The 20,174-nt window shown below is 44.4% G+C and overlaps 1 protein-coding gene across 3 annotated transcripts in view; it reads left to right on the forward strand.

Moving 5' to 3' along the window:
* The window catches only part of GPR45 (G protein-coupled receptor 45), a 38,209-nt gene that overhangs the window by 1,484 nt on the left and 16,551 nt on the right, over positions 1-20,174 (forward strand). For 2 of the 3 annotated variants that reach the window (XR_002099916.1, XM_019529573.1), the window contains exons 2-3: positions 1,033-1,197; positions 15,130-15,205. The gene's annotated coding sequence lies outside the window, so the exon portion shown is untranslated. Of the gene's footprint in view, positions 1-1,032; positions 1,198-13,931; positions 14,598-15,129; positions 15,206-20,174 lie in introns of those variants that run through there. The other variant, XM_019529574.1, reaches the window with a different exon arrangement.

A 20,174-nucleotide genomic window follows, 5' to 3' on the forward strand; every position in this document is an offset into this window, starting at 1 on the left:
AAAAAAAAAAAAAAAAAAACCAGTCCCTGGGAGATGCCCCAGGGGAGTTTTGGGGGCAGCCTCGTGTCATCCAGTGCCAGCTTCTCTGGGCATTGAACTGGCCGTTGTCCAAGCAGCATACTTCTTAAATCACCGCTGCCTGCAACCTGTTGTCTTGACTCGCAAGCTCAGTGGTACAAGTCGGGACCGACCGTATGAAGTGGCGGTTCTCAACCTTGTTTAGACTCGAGGCAGCCCCTGGCTATGCTCAAGACGTCCCTCTTTAGACTCCAGGCCAGCTCTCAGCTTTCGCTAGTCTTTTCACCACAGAAAAATAATTCTCTTGCAAAGAACTTGGAAAGATCAGAGCAGGGCAGGATGGTTTGGACAGTATAGATTCCTGTTTGAAAACTCCTGGGTCTTGTTATGTGAATTGTGCTGGCACACCTACCAGTGCCAGGATAACGTGACACCCTGTGAAGGATCTCAGGGCACTCCAGGATGCCACAAAACCCTGGCTGACAATGACTGTTTTTGAAAATGTATGTAAGTGCCTTGAGATGTACAGGCTTTTGAAAAATCCTACAAGAATGTGCTTGTACCTTTAGGCACCTTAATACCCATAAAAATCTGGCCCTGAAATGCTAGCCAGTGAGTAGCCCCCTAACCCCATCTTTAGGATATAACTCCATTTGTCTTTATTTACAGCCAGATTCAGCTACTCCTACACAGCCAGAGCAGCATCTGGAGCCAGTTTTACTCTGTTACTAAGAAGACTACCCAGAATAAGGCACTGTTTAGCTGCTTAGGGTGAATAAGGATTACAGGACCTAGTTTTTAGCCTCTATAAAATACTATACACATTTTCAGATGGCAGAATCTCTCACATGTCTGTAGCAAAGGGTCTGGGTGTCCAGTGTCAGCTGTTGTTATGTGAGCAGCAGGGGAGCTGTACGTCTGCAATCACAGTGGTGTGACCAGCATTTAAACAGTTTACTAGTGGTTGCAGTGCTGCAAGTTTAAATTCTAATCCCTTCTGTTTCTCTTAAACAGGAATGTGGGGAAGGAGACATGGAGAAGTGGATTGCTTTGGCCCCTAGAGGAATACAGCCCCACAGACTGAGCCTTGATGTATAAGCTGATGGCAGCAAAAGCACCAGCTTCTGAATAAAAAGGGCTGAAGAAAAGAGAAAGGAAGAAAATACTGCTGAAAATCAGGTAAGGAAGGAGGTTTTTGTGCTGTCATAATATAAAGTATGAGTTCAGCATTTTTCTGCTACTGAAGTTAGTAAGTACAGGTCCTAGGGAAAGTAACCAACAAGCCACTAATAGGTCTTGAACCTGTGAAATGGGGGATAATACTACACAACATGAAGTTCACATATGGCATGCGAGGGAAATAATGGTGGCTTGGTGAGTTGAGACAAACTAGGCAGCAGCTCAGCCGGGAAATATAATTTTTAAGAGGCCCTCTATAGAGTTCAAATTCTGCAGTCCTGTGCTATGTGCTTCGTCTATAGCACAAAGCAAAATAAATAGTCCAGGAACTCCTGAGTTCTAGTCTTGACTTTGCTTTTATCTAAAACTGTTAGATTATCCACCTCTAAAGTAGCACCCAGAAACTAAACAATTAACCAAATTCCTAATCCCTCAAGAGCAGGAAATACAGTGCCCTAATTTATTGAAGTTAGGACTTCTTCCCCATTTACGTCTTCCCCCAAAACATTTTGCTAGCCAGCCACATGTTGATAAGTAATGGTAGCAACATGGTAGTATTTTTGATGAGCATGAGAGGTCAGACCTGGTCATACATATATATTTGACACATCTCACTGCCTAGAGCTGCTGTGCTCAGGTATTCATTCCTCCGTACTGACATTAAGGAAAGAATGGTTTCCACTGACACATGCATACTAGGTGCATCTGTGTGTTTCCTATTCTGAACCAAGTCAGCTCTGCTTTGAGGTCTTGTTGAATCAGAGCAAGGACTAGTTGCAGATGGTTGTAGAGTTCGTTTAGTCTGAGTGCTTCTTTGTTAAAACCATTGAATTTCAGTCTTGTCTCTTTCTGGGCTGTGTAGCTGTCTGCGTAGCTGTCTGTGACAATAGCGGATCTCATGGATGTATGGGAGGAAAGTGATAAGAGAATAACTGTCATGTTACTACACATAGCCTGTGAGCAGGAGACAGAGGGAGTTCTTAAGATTAACTGTGCCATGTCCATGACAAGAGTTTAGCCTTTACAGCTAAAGATCTTCAGAGTTCTATCTACAGCCAGCCCTAGAATTAGATACAGGTAATATTCTTGGATCTCTTGGGTGTATTTAAGAACCCTAGAGATGGTGGGGCCTTGACATGCCCTTGTTTCACTACTTTATCTGTGGCAGTTAGGGTGTTCTCAGTATTTTGGACCAAAGTGGCTTTTAGTTTTGCTACAGGCCTATTTGTGTGGTTTTAGGAATAGTTTAGACAAGCACTTTTATAGGATGGTTTGGACTGGAATATTCCTGCACTGAACAAAGGGGTTGGACTAGATGTCCTCCTGAGATCCCTCTCAGACCTTCTTTTCTATTATTCTATAATTCTAGTATCCCAGCTCCACACCATCCATTTTTACTATTGCTGATTGAAGTGGGAGTATAATCTTCACAGTTGTAGCACTTTGGCATAGTTTTGGTTTTAAATCATTCAGCGTATGCCTCCATAATAATGTTTTATTATATTTACGCAATTTTGTTGTTAGATAATACCATACAAGCACCCATGTTTTTCCCTTGTAACTTTTGATTCCATACATACGTGTGTGTGTGTGTAAAACTGATATAGATGTATGATGCAGAGCTACATTTTTAATTAAGTACCAGGGGGTCAATAAACTGCAGGGTTATATTATTCCCCGTGTGCATGCAGCCCTACATACATCTTCCTAATATTATGACCAGTCATCTGTTATTTCTCAGAATAGCTGTTCTGAAGGATTTCAGCTAGGAAAACATTATTTACAGTCTCAAAATATACAACAGACAAAGAAGTGTCAGAACTGTACTTTTTGCTTGTTTACTCTCTTATGCATTAAATGACCCCTATTTTGTAGCTGATAAGGGTCATTTAATTCATAAGCAAGCACACTGTATGTAAGTGTTTGAAGTTTGGAAAATGGCAATATCAGATTTTTCTTCTGCTATTTCTCATCTCCTTTTTGTGGTAGCTTCTAGCGTAAGAACTCAAGGTTTATCCTTTAGCTTGTTCCAGAAACTCGAGGTTTGTAGATGAGCCAGTCACTTGTTCCCAGTCAAGGACATAGTTGATCTATACGATATTGAAAAGTTTTCAGAAACCAATGACCCATGACAATATAGTTAAAATACAGCAAGAGAAATATCTTTGGAAATTGGTTGTTTCCTTTGCCTGAACATGTTCTACGTAGTTATTCCATAGTGATGAGCAGGAAATAAACATGCTCAAACTACTGTGATTTCTTTATTTGTAATGTGGAAACCCATAGAACCTGCAAATCCCTTGGCATTGTAACCTGCTGAAGGTGCTTAGTTGGAATTATAAAATCATTTTTCTGAGTACAAGAGAACTAAGAATAGTTAGGAACATACAAAGCAGGAGATATCTCTGCTACTTTTTGTCCCCTTTATACCAAACATCTATTTACAACCGTGACTCCCAAAATGGTTGAAACCTTTCCTTATTTGCTGCTTCTAGGTTTCCTTCTCCTGACAGAGTAATATATCGTTCCTACCTTACGCAGAGCAATAGCTCTAAATGTTAAACAAGACTATGACAAGGTGATATGAGGAGCCAGTAAATAACTATGCGAGTCAGTGAGAAATAGGAATCCATGGCTGTTACCTGGTGTGAATATGACAGGACAAAACTGGACAGGACAATGTTGTTAGGTAAAGGGTAAAGCTCATCAACTGTTTTATAGTGAACTTGGTGTTGCTTAGCATTCTGGTCAAGTATGTGCTTCTTTGTGGAATCTCTATCAGGAAATGACAGAGATATCTAATGTTCATTTGTGAGTCAAGTTGCTTAGGGAGCTGATGGGTATGTGGAGCAGACAGAGCCATAACTCTACTTCCACTTCATCCATACACAAGCAGGTTATGACACTTGAGCTGCTATGGAGAGGACACTGTAATCTATGCCAGACATAGAGCTGGTGGTGATTGTTCCCCAGTGCTGACCAAGATAGGGACTAGGGTCCAGAGTTGCTGCTTGGACATGGTTTGAACTTGGTTTCCACCTTGCCCCAGTGTGGTTCTGGGCTGTGATTCTTGAGGGAACAGGAACAATTCCATGTACCTCACTTCATTTAGGTCTTATGGGGCAACCCCTGCTTCCAGCCTGATGGCCCCCCTTTTCCTCCCTCCAACCAAGTTATTGTGTATTAGTACTCATCTGTGGTTTACTAGAACAGGGTGCCAATCACAAAATGTCCTGGAGGCTGTATTTAACACAGATGGCTCTTATCGCTGAGTATATGTAAGTACCTCCATTGAATGCCCTCTCTTGTCTAATATTTAACAAAGCACATAGAGTTTAATGACTAATGTTTCATTATAACAGGAAGCTTTTAGTACCAAAAGGTTAAGTGGTTCATTTCAATATTGCCAATGTATCTTTGCTGTGCCAATTTTTTTAAAGTTAATTTGCCATTGTTGTGACTAAGTCTGATAGGGAGTGGGTAAAAGTAATAACAAATGTTTTAAATCTATTTTCATGACATTATTGTACTGGCATTTAGCAAGCTGAATTTTTTTCTGTTCTGTTGAATAAGGGTCCATGCTGATCAGATTCAACCTAAGCATAAACCAAGTTTGGCAATAGGAGGAATTACAGGTTGGTCATATATGGGACATTTCATCCTGAAAACATTAACAGACTGGGAGGAGGAGCTTTCATGACATTCAGATGGCTATATAGATGTTCCTTTTGAACACCTTGAGGCAAGTGTGGTCATGTGGTATGTGGCACTGCAAACACAACTGCAGCACCACATACTGCACAGTCTCCACGCTGCTAGGGTGCACTGCCCGTGCCTGCGCTACTCGGTTTTTTTTCCTGTGGGTTTTTTTTACCCTTGGATATCCAGGGAACAAAAAAAATGTGGAAAAAAAACACAGAGCAGTACATGCTTGGGCAGCATACACTGCTGAAAAGCAGAGCTGGGTTGCACAGAGGTGTGCTGTGGCTTCGCACAGCCAGGCTCTGTGCAGGTGGATCACCATGGCTGCTGCCCTGGGAGGCCCCCAGAACCCCAGGTAAGGTTACTGGGGCCAGCATAGTGCTGGTCCCAGCCTCCCCTTCTGCCCCTGGGGTAACTTGCTGTGCGCCAAAGTGCGTGTGGCCCAGGCATTCCCCAGGGACAAGAGGCTGGGGCACAAGGTGTGCTGCTAGATGTGCCCAGGAAACCAAATGTCTATGCACGTCTGGACACACCCTTCGGATGCATCCAGATGAGTGAGGTCATGTGGTATGTGGTGCTGCAAACATATTTGTAGCACCACATACCGCACAATCCAGTGTTCTCCACGCTGCAAGGGTGCAGTGCCTGAGTGTGCGCTGCGCTGGTTTTTTTTACCTGCAGGTTTTTCTGACCCCTGAATATCCAGGGAACAAAAAAAATCATGGGAAAATAAAAACAGTGCAGTGTATGCTCAGGCACTGAGTGCTGCTGAAAAGCAGAGCCAGGCCACTTGGAGCTGTGCTGCAGCTGCTGGCCAGGCTCTGCACGTCAGAATCATCGCAGCTGCAGCCCCCAGAAAGGCTGCTGGGGCCAGCACAGTGCTGCCTCCAGCCTCTCTGACCCCATCCTGGGCAACTTACCATGTGCCAAAGTACACGTGGTATGGGTGTTCCCCAGGGACAAGTAGCTGCAGCACAAGGTGCAGTGCTGCTACTTGTCCCCTGGGAGCCAAACATCCACCCAAGTCTGGACACGTCCTTTGGGCTCCTGGCTGCGTGAATACTGCAGCTGCGCACATGTACGTAGTATTTATCAGTGACATTATTGGCCAAAAAAGGCCAACTGCCAATAATGTTAATTTTCCTGTTACCGGTGCCAATCCAATATGTGACTCACATGTCAGCGTACCTCTAAAAAAAGAAAAAAAACAAAGCTTTTTGTTATTTTCATTATGATAGGGTTGACACATCCTTTTTCAAGGGATTTAAGGAGACCATTCCAAAACAAAATTGATTTCACTTTGAAAACACAATGGAAAAGTATTGGAACTTGTTTAAAACATGAAGGGAGACAAGCATTGTGGATAGTCTATTAAGCTAAAATCTTAGGATAGCAAAAACTACCAGAAACATTCACTGAGCACTTTGCTGGAATGTCAAATCCATCACAATATTATAGACACATGAGAACATCTAGACTATTATTGTAAGGTTCTAAAGCCAAGTAGTCCCAAAATTGCTCCCAAAACCCCCAAATAGTATATACTCAAGATGTATGGTTAATTTTTTCCTTGCGACAAACCAAATTTAAGAAGTGCAGTAAACTGTTAGAATAATGTTCTGTCTTTTATAGTACTGTTCTTCCAAAGATCTCAAAGCTTAGGGTAAAAATAAGAAACAATTTAAAAACTTAGTTAATGTGCCACTGTTGTGAACAAGCCTGGCAGACAGCAGGTAAAAATAATGGTAGGAAATGGGATCTTGGTTTCCGTGACATTTAACTGGCATTTTTTTATCTGCTATAATTTCTATGCTAAGTCTTCTGCTCATATGCTTCTATCTCCTTTAGCATCAAAGGATGCATCCAGACAAGTGAGCATGTGCCTGTTGCGACATCTCAAAGCAATTTGAGACAATGCAGGAGGCAGGCTGGGAACAAAAAATGTTCCCCGCACTGCATATTAGCAGCACGGACTCTAATTTTAATACCAGGAAATCCCGGTATAAGAAACAACACCCTGAAAAAAAGTGGCACAGTAGCTCCTAGATAATGCCTGGAGGCTGAGTTTGTGGGGTTTCTGGATTCCCTCCCCCATCCACACATTCTCCCTGCACCTGCTCCTCCAGAGACATAATCTGGCACTTGGCCAGAGTGTCTCTATGGCTGCCCTGTCCTCTGCTGTTCTAGCATGCTCCTTCAGCGTGCTGGGGCAAATAGGAACAGGACATGGCCACAGCAATGACCCGGACCCAGGCTCTGTCCCCGGTAAGTAGGGACATGGGGGTAGGGGGAACTGAGGAGGGGTGTGGGGGGAATTGTGGGGTTGGGGGGGACTGTGGGTGGGAAGACTGCTTGGAAGGGTTGGGTCCCCCGCCCACCCCCCAGGATGGCACACAGCCCCTTCCCAGCAGCAGCAACGGCCATCATGGCACTGAGGGCCCACTACTGAGAGACCTCTGGCAGCATGGCGCAGCCCCAGCAGCCTGGGATCCAATGCCACCTGTGCCACATGGTGCCGTGCAGGCCCAGCCTGCTAGTACGTACCCTCAAACAGAACCAGGCCGTACCCTCAGGCCGTACACCCTTGGGTCCTGCCTGCATGGAGCTGGCCCAGCCTGAAGGTGCATGGGGCACTTGGAGGCAGGAGCTGGCCCAAGGGTGTGCAGCCTCTGTGTGTGGCGCTGGGACCCCAGGTGACAGCAAGAGTAGCCTGGTTGTGCCTGAGGTTGTGCACTAGTGGGCTGGGCCATTGTGGCACAGGTGGCACCAGGTTCCAGGTGGTTGGGGCTGTGACATGCTGCCAGGGAGCTCTGCCAGTAGCAGGCCCTTAGCACCCTGACAGCTGCTGCTGCTGTGGGGGGGCTATGTGCCATGCGGAGGAGTGGATGGGGTACCCAGTCCTCTCACCCATAGCCCCCCCCACACACAATCCCTCCCACATCCACACAGTCCCTCTGCACCCACAGACTCCCCCACAATCCACCCATAAACCCCAAACCCCCACTCACAAACCCAACACCTCAAATTACCCCCACAAACTCCCCACCCACATACCTAGCCACATACCCCACATCCACAAGCCCCATACCCCTCCACAAACCTCACCCCCACAAACCCTACACCTACCCCTACATTCACCCACAAACCCATCTAGCCCCTACACACCTGTCCCCCTCCCAATCTCTGCCCCCCCCCTTGCAATTTCACACTATACATGCACAGTTGCCATATGGGAAGGGAAAGGACCTGCTTGCAGGAGCCGCAGCTGCAGAGGCAACTGCCACACTGCAGCCCTGCTTCGTACCCACACCAATGCAGGGACATGTGGCCCCAGCCTGGGGGGAATTCCTGGTTCCAGGAGCCACTTTGGTGTGTGAGGAGCTGTGGGAAGGGGTGGAGGTGGCAGAAGGGGTGTGCATGAGAGAGAGATGGGGGACAAGGGTAGAGGAGTGGTCTGGGTAGGAGAGGCCACCAGAGCCAGGCTTAGAGCCTCTCTGCCCTGCTAGAGCAGGGTCTGAGCTGGGGCTGCGTGGGCTCAGCTATGCGGGGTGCGCAATGGCAGTACTGGGAGGGGTAGCTATGGAGGGGCTACGGGGAATTTTGGTAGAGCCTCTAACCTCCCCCCCACCCCCAGTGCTGCTCATGCTCGAGACACTGCACTCTGCTGCAACTGAGCCCACCCCACCGTCGCCACCGCCTGCCCTCAGCATCCCCACCAATAGACTTACCGGCAGGACTCTGCTCTCCACACTGCCTGGCTGCATTCCTGTAAGTTGGCTATTGGATTGGTATTAGCTGATATGGCTGGTTAATAATTGGCCATTGGTATCGTCCAAGAAAATCTTTATTGTTGCTTCCCTACTTTTTTTTCATTATTATATATTTTTTTAATCAAATTATTTGGATCACGTTTGGGATATTTTGTAGTTAAAAGACAGCATTTTTTCATGAGCAAAGCACAGGCTCGTTTCCTTGGTTTATAACTGAGCCTAAAATGTTAATAAGCTCAAGTACTTTTTCTTATTTTCATATTAATCTTTGTTATTTATTATGTATAGGATAGTGGGGGTATTTAATTTTTCAGTTTCTCAGCATTTCATGGAGGGGTTTTCTGGTTTCTGGTGAAAATTGAATAGATAAATGCTAGTGCACCAGGATCTGATTCATCCATCCTATTTGAATTTGACCCACCTACCTATGTAGATTACAAGCATTTGTACAGAAACTTAGCATTACAGGAGCCAACCTTACGGTATCCTTTCAGTGTTACTGCAATATAAATGTGAAAAAGCCTTATTTGTGTTTTTTTCTCGAGTGCATCACTACCATTTTAGAAGCAGGGGAGAAGTACCAAATCTATTCTTTCTTTAGAAACATACTTGATTTTTCCTTTCATGTATACAGGTTTAAATCAGCAGGGACTCTGCTCCAGATACACTTATGTAAATTAAGGCAGAATTGGCCTTTTTAAAGAGTCTCTCTACTTCACTGGACACCAGAAGTAAAAAAATATTCCTCATCTATCTTTAAGTAAAATCTGCACATCCTACTTGCCACCTCCAATACAGGCTACATCCCACAGACTTTTGGATACACTTGAATACTTAAGCCAGTGCTTGTTTTTTGTTGCTTATGTCCCACTGACATCATGGGCTTAAGTGCTTTTGGCTGACTTCTGGTTAAGAGTACTCAGCACCTTTCTCTATAAGGTCCAAAATACAGAGCAAAAATACAGAGCAAAATGTTCACATTTTGAGTTTAGGCTAAAATTTGAACAGGGGAAATTCTTTGTGTATAAAATAAATCCCTGAATTTATTCAGCAAAATCCAGTGAAAAATGGCTTTGAGGGTTTTGTCCTGTCATTCCTTTTGTGTCGCTTCTGCTTGTTGGCTAGTGGAATCTTTGCTTTATGCAATATCCTGCCACTTCCCATATTAAGAGCCAGAGCTATTTAGCTGACCTGCAAAATGCATCTTCCAACAATGTCTTCTTTGCGCACTGCTCTGAGCTATGTCACAATGGGTCAGGCTAGCAATTAAAGCAGTTGAAATCAGAACTGAGGTCCCTGCTCATAGCTTTCAAGCCTGAATAGGGGCAGAATAGTGGGCATATCTACATATGCACTTTAACTCGCAATGGCCAATTTACTGTACGTTAGAGTGTCACAGCAAAAATCGTGCTAATACGTTAATGTGCAGTAAAATTAGTCTACTGTGCCTTAAGCATCACTAAAAAAGTGTGTTCTTTTGCTACTGCACATTAGGGGAGCATAATGCGCATTTAGTTAGTACCTCACATTAGGGGTGCTACATTTAATACGCAGTAGCAAAAGTGCATTAATGAATGTGTAGACACACCCAGTTTGTCCCAAATCAAGAACGAAATGATTTGGGAATGATTGGCAACTGATGTTTATTTGGGCTTTATGTTGCTCTGCTCACAAACATCAATGACCTAGCTAGAAAGAGAACTGCATCCAATGAAGATTTAGCAGTAGCCACAGTAAAGGGTGACAGGAGGTATCATCAGTAACTGTATGCACAGGTTTTCTCTGCTAAGTAGTGCAAAACATGGCCATCTTATTTAGCAGAGAATGTAAATGAGAAGCCAGGGTGTGAAAAGTTAAAGAAAACCTCATTTTTCTGGACTGCTGTTTGTCAAAACTAAAGGCACTAGAAATAAATGAATTAACCATTCATGCTTGAGGCTTGGTTATGTGAAGCAGAGCTGTGCCCCATGACACCTTTGAGTGTGGAGCATCTTGTCTTAATGCACAGAGCAGGGCAATATGTAAGGAGAGCTCACTGACACTGGTCTGTCTCCTTGACTATCACTCAAGAGGTGCAGTAATGCATGTGTCATGAACAGCAGCTGCTCCCAAGAGCAGGCAATGACGTGTGAGAGAATTTCCCCTAATATGATCATTACTCTAGATGCCACATGAATCTGTATACTTGCAAAGCAAAGCCCTGAAGCACCGAACTGAAATGGGTTTGCTTCATGTGATTCGAGTCTTTTGGCACAAATGACTTTCAGTACAAATTTGGCAGGTGCAGAGCTGTGAACTTTTAAACATCTCATCTTGTGTCACCTCCTCCTGCCCTCTTCAACCGAGCATATACACTCCTAAGCTTAGGAGAGAAATACTGCTAGGTAAGAAGCAATGCTTGTATTTCAGCTGGCTGTCTGCAGTAGAGATACTAATATGATTAGCCACTTTTAACTATTCAAAGAAATGACAACATTTTTTTGGGAAGAAGCTATGAGAAGCTATAGAACACAGTGAATGAAATTGAACCAGGAGACATACGTATAACCCAAATTGCTTAAACCCAAGTAATTCAAATTTCCCTTGACTGGGAATTAAGTCTCCTCTTCTTATGTATGATCCTTCTACTGACATTCAGCAGATTGCGAAACACAAGCATTTCCAACTCAAGCTGGCTGTTGGGCTAGCTCAGAGAAATATGATAAGAAAAATACAGAGCACTATTTAGAGAAGGGCATTAAACTGATTGAAGTACTGGAAAATTAACTAGTAAAAAGAGATTAGATACACATACTGAGGGAGAGAACTTATTGACCATTGAATAAAACTTGATTCATATAGTTAAAATGGTAGTAATATCATTCAGCAAAGCCTAATATCCTCTGTATATAACAGAGTCAAAATGTGTCAATCGTGAAACCTATCAGATTAAGAGAAAATCATGTATGCTAAGCGCTGGAAGTCTCATAGCTTGGAGCAGCCTGCTTGAAGCACTGAGAAACACATGGTGGGCACCTGTACATGTGCTCAACACCTGCTCCAGTGCATTCTAATTAGAATGCACTGGAGAAGACTTGATTAATCAAGTCTGCTGGAATGTGCTAATTAGCACACTCCAGCAGCCTCAGAGTCTCTGTATACAGCATCCCCATACTTTAAAATGATGGTGGAAGCGCTTTAACTAAAACTTGTCAAATGAACACCCCCAGCACCATTTTGAAGTGTGGAATGTTGAATACACAAGACGCTGCGGACATTTTAATTAGAGCAGCTTCCAAGAGAAGCTCCCAAGAGCTGTGTAAATTAAAGTGCCTCTCCCTCCCACCGCCCAAACCCAGAGCATATGTAAAGATGCCCTATATGCCCAAATCTTATCTCTGGATGGGGTGGGCCTAGACCTTTTGACCAAATGGGTGGCATGGACCTGGTCCATGGACCAGATTGGACCCCATGACCCAGGATTAGGTCTGCATACCTTAATCTAGACTGCATTACTCCACTTGGCCCCACATGCCTGGATTGGGGTCCTGGGACCATGCACTGCCTCTACCTGGCCCTGTGTGCTAAGATCAAGCCCCAGGACTCCACACGTGGTTCTACATGCTGGGATCAGGACCCAGCAGACCCTGTGCTGCCTCTGTCCTGTCCCACATGCTGGGATTGGGCGCTAGGCCCCACACCCGGTCCTGTACTCCAGGATTGGGGCCTCAAGACCTCCTGCCACCTCCATCAGACTCTGTACTGCCTTGGCCTGACTCCACACACTGGATCATATTCCATGGCCCTGTGCCACCTTTACCCAACCCCACATGCCAGGATCATGTGCCACACTGCCCTGCACACTAGATCTTGTGTGTAGAACCACAGCCCGTGGGCTTCCTACATGCCAGATGACAAGGTGCCAGGCCCAGACTTGTACCCCAGGCCAGGGGATGAGCACCTCTGGCCCCAGTGATGTAATAAGGTCTGTTTGCATGTACTAGTGATGTGTAAGGGGGTGAAAGGGGGACACGTGTGGCCCCTGAGATTGCCTGCCACCAAAGCCGCTGCTGGCTTCTGCAGGTGGTTGCTGCCCCCACCCTCCTCGCAGCGAACACAGCCACTAGCGGCTGTGGGCAGTCCCCGCTCGATGCTCACTGCCACCTACAGTGGGGACAGCAGCTGCAGGTGGTCCCCAACTACCACTCGTCAGCCCTGTGGCTGCCTGTGCATAGTCCCTGCTCAGCCCACTTTCACCACTGCAGCTACCTGTGGGTGGTCTCCGCTTGCTGCCACCACACCCCCGCCACTGACACTGCCGCCTACGGAAGGTTGCTGTGCCCCCACCCAGCCTCAGGAGGCATGCGTCATTCATGTTCGCGTGTATAAATTGTCTGACTCCAACATCCCTGCCTGAGTTATGCAACATCACATATCCAGTTGGAGTTTTACAGAGTTGAAGTGCTTGCTACAGATCAGCCCATTCAGCTCTAGTTCACCAGCTATAAACACAGTAATGCACTAAGTTCTCATCTGTTGTATCAAGATATGTTGTTAAGAGCCATTTCCAGTAGCTGTAAAGTGGCTTAAATACAGCTACTGGAAACGGCTCTTAAAGCAGGCTTTGCTGCCTTTCCAGACAGTGAAAACTGTGTGGACAAGGTTTGTAGCCTAACAGCACATGGTAGAGGTACTTCCAAGCAGAGAGCTGCCTTCAGTTTTTCACTTGTGAACATCTCAGCGATTTCATGATTTCCCTGTCCCCTGTGGAGAAAGTGGAATATTCTTTAAAATGCTGGAGTATGCAATTCAAGAAATAAGTCTATTTCATGACAGCCTGGAGCTTTGAGGAATCTGCTGTTTCAAAGTAAATGGAATGACTTACTTGAATCTGAACATTCTACAGAGTCTGACTAGATGGACCCATGATTTCAGTACAGTTATCCAGCCTTTAGTTAAAACATCTGTACTAAGCAACTGTTTTACTGGTCCCTAGGGTGATGGTTTAGGTCAGGTAATTTCAGTTATATTGACTTCATTTCTCTGGAATCAGACCAATCTCTTCATTGTCTTGCTTCTCACCGTCACTGTGGCAGATGTGGATGACTAATTTATTATTTGCATTTGCATGATTATTTCTCTTTCTTTTTTTCCTGCTTCTAACCTTTTCATTCTCAAAAATTATTTTGAGTCTGAGGTTCTGGGAATTCTGCTTATAACCTTTCTGTTTGTTGGAGAGCTAGCTATTATTAGACTTTTTTTTTTTTTACATATTTCCAATTCAAAATTAAATTATTTTTTTTCCTTCTGCTTTTAGTAGAGGGGCAGTAATTAGATGGCATTAAATCTGCTTTAAATAAACTTGTTGTGGTCTTTTCTTTATATTTGTGAGGATGCAAAAATCTTATTTATAGTGGATTTAGCTAATGAATCCTTGATGTTTCACTGCTGTAGTAGTACTGAGAAACTTCTTGTTTGGTTTCCTCATTATTATGGCTTATGAATAGGTTAAAGCTCTTAGTGAACAAAAAAATTCCCCACTTCATGCACAGAACAGCAGCAGCAATCTGTTCAATCTACTTGTTGGCACTGAGCCTAAAGAACAAGACCTGCATCTCCTGGAAAGAAACGGGGGGATATCCATGCATTCAGTGAGTATGTTGGTATATGTTTTGATGTGTTTATTGGCATCACCCAGTCATTACCGTAGGAAGAAAACTTACTAAGTGACTTAATAGTCAACTGGAATAGATGAACATAAGAACAAGCAGAAAAAAGCGCTGATCCCATGGCAAAACTGGTTATTAGCAGTGGTTCTGAATGTACTAATCTGGTTTCCTTGGCAACAGCAAAGATGAATGTGGAGAACAGCCGCACTGAGAAAAGCAGTTCTGTCTGTGACAGTGAAGAGGCATATATCAGTTAATTCCTGGACTTAGCAAATAGCAGGTTTGTGTGTGTGTGTGTGTGTGTGTGTGTGTGTGTGCATGTGCATCTGCGTGTGTGTGTGCGTGCGCGTGTGTCAGATAGAGAGTCATTCCTTGAAGATTTCTGGGAGAAAAGTCTGTTCCAGATATGGACCTCTTCTTTTTTTCTGTAAAAATGGAAGTGCCAGCTCTATCTCTGGGCCTGAAGAAAAGCATTGTGAAGATCTGTAGATCTTCATGTGGGAAGACCGTGGGGCAGACGAGGGATAGGGGGAGGAAAGCAGTGGATTGCCTCCTGGAAAATTAATAAACCCCACCTGAGAATCTACAGAAGCATCAATGAGGCTTGAGACTACGTTAACTCTTCAACCATTTCCTTCTGTGCTGGGGGACTGGGATGCATGCCATAATCATTCTGGCTTTTAGTGCATCTTAACGTAGCTACAAATCTGCCTTAGTACAAAGTCTGATGCCATTTGATGACATGTCATACTGTAGAGGAAAGATATAGCATGCTTTTTAAGGGGACTTGACTGTTCTTGTTTCTGTTTTAGAGCTGCGGAATGTCTTCATTGGGTATATGTTACTGTGTAGAAAATATTCCTTCCTGGAGTGACACCAGATTGTGGGGTAAGATTTCAGTCCTAATTGTTTGTAGACCTTCCATGAATAAAAGTGAATTATGTTCCCTGTGCATCTGTGGTCTGTGTTGAAGATTATGTGACATAGCCATTTGATTTTAGTACTGTTTATCCATAGTCTAAAAGACAAGGTAAATGTGATTTTGTTTTCCTGTTTGCAAGAAGACTGATTGCTATAAGATGAAATAAATTAATGAAAGGTCTCACTGCCAGGAAATGTTGTATCAGAGTATGATGTATTTAGGTTTCAGAAGCAATGGATGTTCTGTAGGTGGGGATGTAGGAAAAATAGACTGAAACAAACCTAGAAAACTTACTGTGGGTAAGAAGCCTACACTGGCAGATGACACGGTGGTCTCTTGTATTTCTTTTATAATTGTAGCTATTATCTGAACCCACACAGATATCAAAATAAAAATGAATCAAATATATAGGTGGCCAAAAACAAGTTTAAAAACAGTATTATTGGATGCATAACTTTATCCGTTTCTGGCCAATCCACTAGTATCTAAGGAAATCCATGCTGAAGAGATATTCCCCTCTTCCAGTTCCCTAAGGGTCAATTTAATTGCATAGTAATTATACCTTAAAAACAGAATTTCTGGATCAGATGACTTCTTTTTTTGAGAATTGGTTTTCCTGTTTGCGCAAAGGCAGGCTCCCCCTTAGCACGCTGTTCCTACTAAAAAATCTGCACATTGAATTGGAACACAGGCCTGCATTTCTGCTGATTAGTCTGCAAACTACCTCTTGTTCCACTGACATCTGTTCAGTGAAAGGATTTCCTGCTTTGCTAGTCCTGTGACTCTTGCTTCATTTCTTACTTTTTCCTTTCATGTGCAAAACAAAGGAGCAGAATGATACAGACTAAGTCACTAGAACTCAGCCCTGCAAGGTGCTTAGTGCCTCATAGGATCAGAGCATGAGAGAATATCTTCAGTTTAGCACTTAGGCAAAATGAGAGAGGTGGAAAGAGAGCACAGATTATAAGTGCTATTAGCGGGAGAATCAAGACTCTCCTTTGAAGCAGTGTTTGAAATAGTGTCACTTAAACCCTTATTAATTGTTATGAATTAACAATTCTTACTTTTGTAGTCAAGGAGGCCAATGGCCAAAAAAATCTTGATAGAGCTCACTCCCACTGCCCTTTCCAATAGGAACCGTGTTCTAAAAGTAGATACAGGTAGGGATGCATTTGATACAGTCCTAGCCACGCTTACTTATCCAGAGGATTTACCAACACTATTAAAGAGGAGGAGCTGAGAACAGCAGAAAGCAACACTGACTCAGACTGCCTTATTCCCAGCAGATGAAACTGTAAAGTGGATGTAAGTGCATCGGGACTTTTTTCTTGCTGATGTGGGTCAGTTGTTTTTTCTGTTTAAAAAAACAAACCAATAGTTTTAGAGGGAAGAAGACTCGAAAGATCCTCAGCAGTAACATAAATGGAGGCTGAAAGTTCTGAGCTGTTCTCTTATAATAAGTTACAAGAACTATCAAGCGTCTAGTTTCCAGTTCATAGAGTCATAGAAAATTAGGGTTGGAAGGGACCTCAGGAGGTAATCTAGTCCATGCCCCTCTTCCAAGCAGGACCATCCCCAACTAGATCATCCCAGCCAACACTTTGTTTAGCTGGGTATTAAAAATCTCCAAGGATGGAGATTCCCCAACCTCTCTGGGAAACCTGTTCCAGTGTTTCACTACCCTCCCAGTGAGAAAAGTTTTCCTAATATCTAACCTAAACTTCGCTTTCTGCAATTTGAGATTGTGGCTCCTTGTTCCGTCATCTGCTACCACTGAAAACAGTATAGCTCTATCCCCTTTCAAACCCCACTTCAGGTAGTTGAAGGAGGCTATTAAATTCCCTCTTGGTCTTCCCTTATCTAGAGTAAATAAGCCCATTTTTCTCAGCCTCTCCTCAAAAATTGTATGCCCCGGCCGTCTCACCATTTTCGTTGCCCTCTGCTGGACTCTCTGCAACTTGTCCACATCCTTCCTGTAGTGGGGACCCAAAACTGAACACAGTACTCCAGATGTGGCCACACCAATTGAATAGAGGGGAATAATCACTTCTCTTGCCCTGCTAACAGTCCTACCAATGCAGCCCAGTATACTGTTAGCCTTCTTGGCAACAATGGCACACCATTGGCTCATATTCAGCTTATTGTCCATTGTAACCCCCAGATCCTTTTCTGCAGAGCTGCCCAGCCAGTCAGCCCCCAGCCTGTATCAGTGCATGGGATTGTTCCATCCTAAGTGCAGGGCTTTGTTGCACTTGTCCTTGTTGAACCTCATAAGATTTCTTTTGACCCAATCCTCCAATATGTCTAAATTACTTGGAATCCTGGCCCTCCCTGCCAGCCTGTCCACTACACCCCCAAGTTTAGGGTCTTTTGCAGACTTGCTGAGGCTGCACTGTATGCCATCTTCCAGGTCGGTGATGAAGTCATTGAACAAAACTAGCCCTGGGACCGACCCCTGGGGCACTCCACCTGATACCAGCTGCCAACTAGACACCGAGCCATTGTTTACTACCCTCTGAGCCCAATGCTCCAGCCAGTTTTCTATCCACCCTATAGTCCATTCATTCAGCCCATACTTCCTTAGCTTGCCTGCAAGAATGCTGTGGGAGACAGTATCAAAAACCTTCCTTAAAAAAAAAAAATCAAAAAAAAAAATCAAGGTATACCACATCCACTGGTCTCCCCGTATCCACAGGGCTGGTCATCTCATCATAGAAGGTAATCAGGTTGGTCAGGCATGACTTGCCCTTGGTGAATCCATGTTGACTGTTCCTAATCAACCTCTGCCCCTCCAAGTACTTAGAAATGGATTTCTTGAGGATCTGCTCCATGATTTTTCCAGGGACTGAGGTGAGGCTGAAAGGTCTGTTGTTCCCTGGATCCTACTTTTTCCCTTTCTTAAATATAAGCACTGTTTGCCATTTTTCAATCATCTGGAACCTGTGCTGATCACCATGAGTTTTCAAAGACGATGGACAGTGGCTCTGCATAATCACATCAGCCAACTCCTTCAGCACCCTTCCAGCCTTCCACCCTTTCAGTGCATCCCATCCAGCCCTATGGATTTGTATATGTCCAGCTTTTCTAAATAGTCCCCAACCTGTTCTTTTACCACTGTTGGCTACTCACCTTCTCCCCAAACTCTGCTGCCTTCTTCACTAGTCTGGAAGCTGACCTTGCCTGTGAAGACTTAGATGAAAAAGGCATTGAGCACTCCATCCTTTTCTGCATCCTCTGTCACTAGGTTGCCTCCCCAATTCAGAAAGGGACCCACACTTTTCCTAATCCTCCTCTTGTTGCTGACATACTTGTAGAAACCCTCCTTGCTACCCTTCACGTCCCTTGCTAGCTACAACTCCAATTGCACTTTGGCCTTCCAGACTTCATCCTTGCTTGCCCAAGCAGTTCTTATACTCCTCCCTAGATATTTGTCCAAGTTTCCACTTCTTATAAGCTTCTTTTTTGTGCTTTAGCTCACTGAAGAGTTCCCTGTTAAGCCAAGCTGGTCTTCTGCCATACTTGCTTGTCTTCTGGCACATCAGAATGGTTTGTTCCTGCACTGTCAGCAAGGTTTCTTTAAAGTACAGCCAGCTCTCCTGACTCCTCTCTCCCTCTGACTGGATTCCATGGGGATCTTGCCCATGAGTTCCCTCAGCGAGTTGAAGTCTGCTTTTCTGAAGTCCAGGGTCCTTACTCTGTTGCTCTCCATCCTTCCTTCCTTCAGGATCCTGAACTCAATCATCTCGTAGTCACAGCTGCCCAAGTTGCCATCCATTACTACATTCCCCACTAATTCATCCCTGTTTGTGGGCAGCAGGTCAAGAAGAACACTGTCCCTAATTGCCTGTTCCAGCACTTGCACCAGGAAGTTGTCCTCAACACTCTCCAAAATTCCTGGATTGCCTGCACATTGCTGTATAGCCCTCCCAGCAGACGTCAAGGTGATTTAATTTCCTCCATAAGAACCAGCACCTGTGATCGGGAAACTTCCTGTTTGAAGACCACGTCATCCACCACTTCCTCCTGGCCTGATGGTCTGTAGCAGATCCCACTACAACTTCACACTTGTTGCTCTCTCCTCTAGCTTTAGCCCAGAGACTTTCAATAGGCCCATCTCCAGCTTCGTACCAGAGCTCTGAGCATTCATATGGCTCTTTTACATAAAGCGCAACTCTTTCTCTTCTCCCCTGCCTGTCCTGAACAGTTTATACCCACCCATGATGGTGCTCCAGTCATGCAAACTCCCACCAAGTCCCTTGTCAAATCATGTCATAGTTCCATGACTGTGCGAGGACTTCCAATTCTTCCTGCTTGGAAGTACAAAAACACATGACTTGGTTTTTGATAGCCCTATGGCTGCAAGAAAAGGGCAGGTATATGAAAGATAGTTGAAAATATAATTCATGTGCTATAGAAAATTAAAGTAAATAGATTACTCACTGAAATTTCAGTTGAGGTTCTGCACTGAGCCTAGAAAAGATGTAGCTTGCCTAGGTAGGGAGAAATGAAGGGTTGTTCCTACTGTGGTGGTAGCATGTTCCAGGTTGCCCACAGCAGAGTAGGCCTAGTCCACCCGAGTCTGCTGCCCAACTATGCTGTTCCTTTTGTGACACAGATACACACATACAGAATTTGCCAGCATGCTTTTCATGTGCTTTGAAATTCTGTTAACAGATCTATTGGTTGTAATAGAAATGATCCAGCTATGAATTTCATAGATTTCATAGACATCAGGGCTGGAAGAGACCTCAGGAGATCATCGAGCCCAGCCCCCTGCCCAAAGGGCAGGAAGTCAGCTGGGGTCATAGGATCCCAGGAAGATAAGCATCCAATTTACTCTTGAAAGTGTTCAATGTAGGTGCTTGAACCACCTCCGCTGGCAGACTGTTCCAGACCTTGGGGGCTCAGACAGTAAAGAAATTCTTCCTTATGTCC

The sequence above is a fragment of the Crocodylus porosus genome, unplaced genomic scaffold, assembly GCF_001723895.1.
Source record: "Crocodylus porosus isolate Cpor-Errol unplaced genomic scaffold, CroPor_comp1, whole genome shotgun sequence".
NCBI classification, from domain to species: domain Eukaryota; kingdom Metazoa; phylum Chordata; order Crocodylia; family Crocodylidae; genus Crocodylus; species Crocodylus porosus.